The sequence below is a fragment of the Equus przewalskii genome, chromosome 9 (genome assembly GCF_037783145.1).
Source record: "Equus przewalskii isolate Varuska chromosome 9, EquPr2, whole genome shotgun sequence".
Classification (NCBI taxonomy): domain Eukaryota; kingdom Metazoa; phylum Chordata; class Mammalia; order Perissodactyla; family Equidae; genus Equus; species Equus przewalskii.
Window position 1 is genome coordinate 3,898,142 of NC_091839.1, and position 6,000 is coordinate 3,904,141.

A 6,000-nucleotide genomic window follows, 5' to 3' on the forward strand; every position below is an offset into this window, starting at 1 on the left:
TTCAATTTTGTTATTTATTGTTTCATTTTCCTTATGATGGGGCTGTGTGTATATGTTGTAAATTTTTAGGTCCTGTCTTTTTTCTTCTCTTGCTTCTAGATCTATTTTCTTTCTCTCTCTCTGATTATCCAACCATGCCTCTATGTTTCTTCTGCTACTTTAATAGTTCTTTTACTTTTAGGCTTTTTAACCATCCAGACTTTTGTGAATAACATGAAAGCAGAGAAGCCAGTTGTCTTGGCGACATTCACTGACTAATCGGTGGGCCAGTCCACCGAGAGGAGTGAAATACCGTCACCAGAGGAAGGAAGAGAGGAGAGGGATGCCAGACAGAAAAGAACAAGCAGCTGTTCCAGTGCACAAAATTTTCTTTCCAAACCTAAGAGCCTATCTTCAAGAGGAAATAGGAACTACGTGGTGAGGAGCCGTGTCCAGCCCACAGAGAGCTTGCTTTATTTGGGGAAGGTGGAGCTTGTCTCGTAGAAGGGATCAAGCTTCTGGTCTGAGTCCAAGATGCAAGGAGGTGGCCGCCCATTCATGAGCTGAGCCCCCGAATCTCAGGAAACAAGTACACAGGAGCAAAGGTGGCTAATAAGAGCACGCGCGCTGTGATGAACACTGCCGTGGGGACCGGCTTAATACAAAGCCAAGTCCTTTATTTTGATAAAATTCAAATGCTTACCCTGAAGAGGCAGGTTGTCATGGTGACTCTTTCAGAGACAATGTTTTCACCATGGACCAGTTGTCTAAACTCTGGAGAACAACCATCTCCTCTGCGATGACAATTAAAACCCAATGGGGAGGCTGAAACGGGCCGCCCCAGGGCGCCACAGGGAGACCCTCACTGGTTTTCAAAACACTTCAGAAATGGTAAAAGAAGAACTTAAAGTGATATGACACCTTCGTGAGAAGATACATTGCTTAGATCAACTGTTTTACTGCACAGATATGAAGTAGTAATCGACAAAAGTCACAAAATGAATAGCGTAACAATTATAACAATATTAGAACAAGTTTGCTTTTTTTTTAAATGGGGATATTCAATATTAAACTAAAATAACCAACCTAAATTTTCTCCATCCTCATCTCCTACAGCTTCTAAACTATTGTCTTCTTATATCTTAAATCTGTTCCTGGATACCAGGTACTGGAGCCTGAGAGAATCAGGCTGACCCCGACCCTGGCGCTTCCCATCCGTTGGCTGCATTGGTCATGGTCCCTGCTGGGTGCTCAGAAGATTTAAGAAAGGGCTTAACAAACAGGCTCTTCACAGAGGTCACAGGGAACCGACAGGGGCTGGGGAAGCATTGGGGACCAGCCACACTGGGAAGCTGTTACTCCTGGACCTGAGGGGTCAGGGGAGTGAGTGGTCTTTCTGGAATTCTGTGAGGGCCGGGGCTGTGGAGAGGGGTCCTCGACAGGAGCCGTGGCCTTAGGTAGAAGAAGGTTGCCAGGTTCTGGGAGTTAAATCCTGTCTGGACAAGCTACAGGCTTCATAACTTGTTTCCTTGTCTGTACAGCGTGGAAAATAACGCTGCAGACTCATGGGGCTGAGGATTAAATCTCATTAAAACACTGGGAACTGCGTGCGGCGCTGTTCAAAGGGTGGGTCCTCAAATGTGAGCACCATAGTAACCATCGCTAAGGAAATTAACCCTGCAAATTACTTTTTCAATGGAAAAATGCCTTCAAAGTTCTTAGGGAAAATAGTTTTGACCTCGAATTTCTACCCCAGGCCAACTGTCAATCAAGTGTTTTCAAACATGAAAAGATTTAGAAAACTGGCCTGCCCAGCGCTCATTCCGAGGATGTCAAGTGGATGCACTCAACCACGAGCGAGGGGTTCCCACGAACGGTGTTCACGGGATCTAGGTCAGCTTTTTCTGCAGATAATAGAAACGCTGTATTGGATTCTACTTTCCGAGTTAGCCTCTAGACAGATCAGGGAGAAGAAACCGCTATAGGGAAAAAACCTCAATGTTTTTACCTTGAACATAAGAAAGAGTGAAAGGTACATCTAGCAGAAGTTGGGAAATGTAAGAAGAAGGAGAAAGGAGGCTAATTAGAGGGGACCAATCTTTCTCTCTCCATGGTGACAAGCTTGGAGATCCTCCTGAACATTGGTGGCACAAGACACAGAAGTTTGAGTTATTTAATGTGACAAAGGGAACCACCACCACCTCCCATAGCAACAACAGAACGTAAACAGGAGGAGGGAGGTGGGGGGAAGGGTAAGAACACGACATCCTCATCCGCATCTGTCACCATGGGGAGTCCGTCCGTCATGTCCGTGGATCAGCAACCCATGTATGTTAATTACATTTGCAGATGTGAACACCAGAAAAACTAAATACATAGAAAAGGGCGTAGAGTGACTGAGAGGGGAAGTCGATGAGGCAGGGGACTGTTTCCATTGTAAGCGATTCTCTATGATTTAAGTTTTCAACCATGTGCAGAACTTGATAAAACAATTTTAATTTTTCTCTAAAGATCATTTCATGACATCTAAATATATCTTAAATAATACTCACCAGATGGTTTTACCATTTTAAACAGGACTTGATCAACACAAGGAAAATGGTGACATATAGATACTTAGGCATCTCAACCAATTGCAAGGTGTGGCCCTTACCTGGACGCCGATTGTGACGGACACACTCAAACAGCACTTGACTCATTTGAGCATTTGCTGTTAGACATTTGATAGCAAGGAGACGCAGGAGAAGGGGCTGCATGGGGTCGTGGGGCTGGGGATTTTTCTACAAGTCCTTCCTGTTTAGAAATACACATTGAAATTTACAGATGAAATTATGAAGAGGGTGTGGATGAAACCAAACTGACTATAAATTGATAATTATTGAAATGTGGGGATCATACTATTTTCTCAACTTATGTGTGTGTGTTTGAAATTTCCCATATTAAAGACAGGCACAGAGTAGGGATGTATACACAAGTGGCAACAGCACACATTTTGACATCTTATATTTTTTATTAGAAATATAATGCTCAGTTTTTTCTGTTTTTTCCCTAAAGATTGGCATCTGAGCTAACATCTGTTGCCAATCTTTTTTTTCCTTCTTCTCCCCAAAGCCCCCAGCACATAGTTGTATATTCTAGTTGTGGGTCCTTCTAGTTGTGGCGTGTGGGACGCCACCTCAGCGTGGCCTGAGGAGCGGTGCTAGGTCTGCGCCAGGATCCGAACTGGCGAAACCCCGGGCCGCCGACGCCGAGTGTGAGAAGTTAACCACTCGGCCACGGGGCCGGCCCCTAATGCTCTGTTTTAAGATAAAGCCTTAATTGGGGAAGACTTTCCCCTTTTAAGGGATTTGAACATAAATTTCTGAACTGAAGCGTTCAAGTGGGGGTTCTGCTGGCAATACTCTGGCTCTTGGGTGACGTGGAACAGAGAGACCAGTGAGTAAAAAGGAACCGTTCCTTGTGCTCCCCAGAACTCCAGGGACCCTCCCTGGCACAGGCCTGAGTCTCGCCCCTCCCCCCTAGGTCCAGCCCATGATTCACTTGTCTGGCTGGTTTGCTGGGCCAGGCCAGGATGCCCCGTTCCCTCGGGGGGGGGGGGGGGGGGGGAGAAGAATGAAGAAGGACAGGGTGTGGGGCAAGATTTGGGAGCGAGAACCAGACTGTCAGCTGGAACAGAGCATACAGTAGGCACTTAATAAATGTTTGACTGGATGAATGAGAACCAAAGCACAGATACTGAAGAAAGGCAGTAACTTTTTCCCGGATGCGAGAGAAGAGGTCTATCGATAAAGACATAATAAAAACCTACATGATTTCTAACAAAATGCCAAGAGTTCCCGGGCAGGAACAAGGGCTAATATTCCAAATATTCCGCTGTTCCTCTGAGGGTCATTCCCCATAAAGGAGCTTCTGCGGTTCTTGTCTAAATTCATTTCCCTAACCCCAGTTGTTTAACTTTTTGGATTTCCATATTATTTTCCTACTGCATTTATTTGTAGATTCACATAGTGTGGCCACAGCAACCTACCCAATGTCATAAATGTGCAAAAGGCAGCCACAATCATATCAAAGGAATTTAAGAAACAAAATAAAATGTCAAAAATGTGACTTCTTAGACACAAGGGAAAAAAGGCGTCACAGACACGGCAAGATTCCGTAGAAACTGCTTCGGCTGAATTTAGACACTCAGTTAGGCACTTTTATCCTGAAGCTTCATTGATGTGATATTGGAAGCGGCCCCATCCCTTAGAATCAAATGGAAGATACGGGTCAGCTCCCAGGAGGAGCCGGGAGGCAGAGCTGATGCGAAAGGCAGGTCGCATTCAGTCAGCAGTTCAGGGCCCCCTCCTGCGGTCCTAGCCCCACCTCTTATTGCACAAACATTTTCCCCTCTCAAATCTGGATTTGAAATGTGGTTTTCTTCTAGGACTCCAAGCAATCACTCTGCACGGCCCCACTGTAAGGATGTCAACCTTCAGCGACGGCTGACCCCTCTCAGACCTCCAAGGGGCCACCATCCCAGCTGCCCTCATCAGCTGCTCCAAGTGGAACTCTGACTGATGGAGTTGGCAGCGTCCACGCCCCGCCTCATTAAGACCTGGTCCGCGGGCAGCCGGCTCCAGGTCCCTGCCCCGGTGTCACATTACAGGATAATTACGCTCAGATTAGTTTCTCACACCCTCTGGACAGAGACATGCTAATGTGGATTCTTAGACATTAAAATCTTATAAAGTTCTCTAGTGATTTTCAGTCCAGTTTCTTAATTTGGGTGCCCTAATGGAGAGGAAAAGATGTGGCTCTCGGCTTCCTACAAAGAGCCGATTCCTCAAATGACTTTCATCAGAAGCTCCTCAGGGGCGGGATGTCGCATCTCACACCAGATTCAGCGCCTTATTTTAAAATGTCCGTAACCTAATTACTGACCTTCTTACCACCAGCTCAACAGTCTTCACCTTCACAGCCCCAAACACTCGCGACCCCGGTGGCAACAAGAACCGGAGATCGATCAGTCACCTGGGTCAATCATTTATTCTTTCATCCTCGCCACCATCAGAAGCATAAGAGAACCGTCCAAAGGAGCCCTGAATAACTCACAGGTGTTGTGACACATCAGGCATCTCTCTTTGTCCAGAGCCTGTTAACAGCTCAGGCTCCGGGGCTGCAGCGCGATCTCCATCAGGAGGCGCTCAACCTCTGTGGACTCCACTTCCTCATCTGGAAGATGGGGCTGCGTGGGACTGAAAGGAAAGTGCCTGAGGCACACAGCACCGCGCCTGCCCCAGAGCCTTCCAGCAACGCTAGTTATTGTCAGTGATTACAGAAAAAGAAAAGGAGAAAGTACATAGATTGAATCATTCTAAAGCAGTAAAATGTATATTATATAATAATAGCATATATATATATATATAAAAAAATATGGTAATATACAAATATATATTATATAATAATATATAATATATAGTATTTCTTTCTTTTTCTTTTTTCTTTCACCACTTTAGAATGGTTCAACAGATAGCGACACTTCCATTAAATTCTCTGCCTTGTAGGCATTCTTGTCAACTCTTGCCTTTCCCTCGCTTGATGGAGTCTCTCGATGTCTGTGTCGCTGTCTGTCTCTCTGTCTCTGTCCCTCAGCCTTTCTCTCCGGGAACTCCCATAAGCTGAGCTTATTCCCTGAGGACACCAGCTCATCGCACCTCCACCTCCCCTGCTCTTTCCCAGGCCTTCCCAAACTTCCTGGCCTGGGTCCCTTCTCTGTGCAGATCCCACAGTCAAGCCCAAGGTTTCCCCTGCAGTGGCGCCCCCTCTGGCATCCCCAGGGCCCTGCATCAGTCTCACAGCCCACCTGCCCCAGTCCTACACCTGCCACGCTGCCAAGTCCTGCCCTGCGAGCCACACACCCCACAGGCTGGCTGGCGCTAGAAGCCCAGGGCCTCCGCCCCAGGTGGGCTTCAAGACACACAGCTCTTCCTCTGTCATTCACGATGCCAGTGGCGGCAGACTGTGGGTCTTGGTATCTGT

At 46.6% G+C, this 6,000-nt stretch overlaps 1 long non-coding RNA gene across 1 annotated transcript; it reads left to right on the top strand.

Moving 5' to 3' along the window:
• The first annotated feature begins 1,949 nt into the window (after positions 1-1,949).
• Positions 1,950-4,714, top strand: LOC139073441 (uncharacterized). The gene is made up of 2 exons (XR_011522187.1): positions 1,950-2,307; positions 4,406-4,714. It is a non-coding gene; the product is annotated as an uncharacterized lncRNA (long non-coding RNA).
• Positions 4,715-6,000: the final 1,286 nt, after the last annotated feature.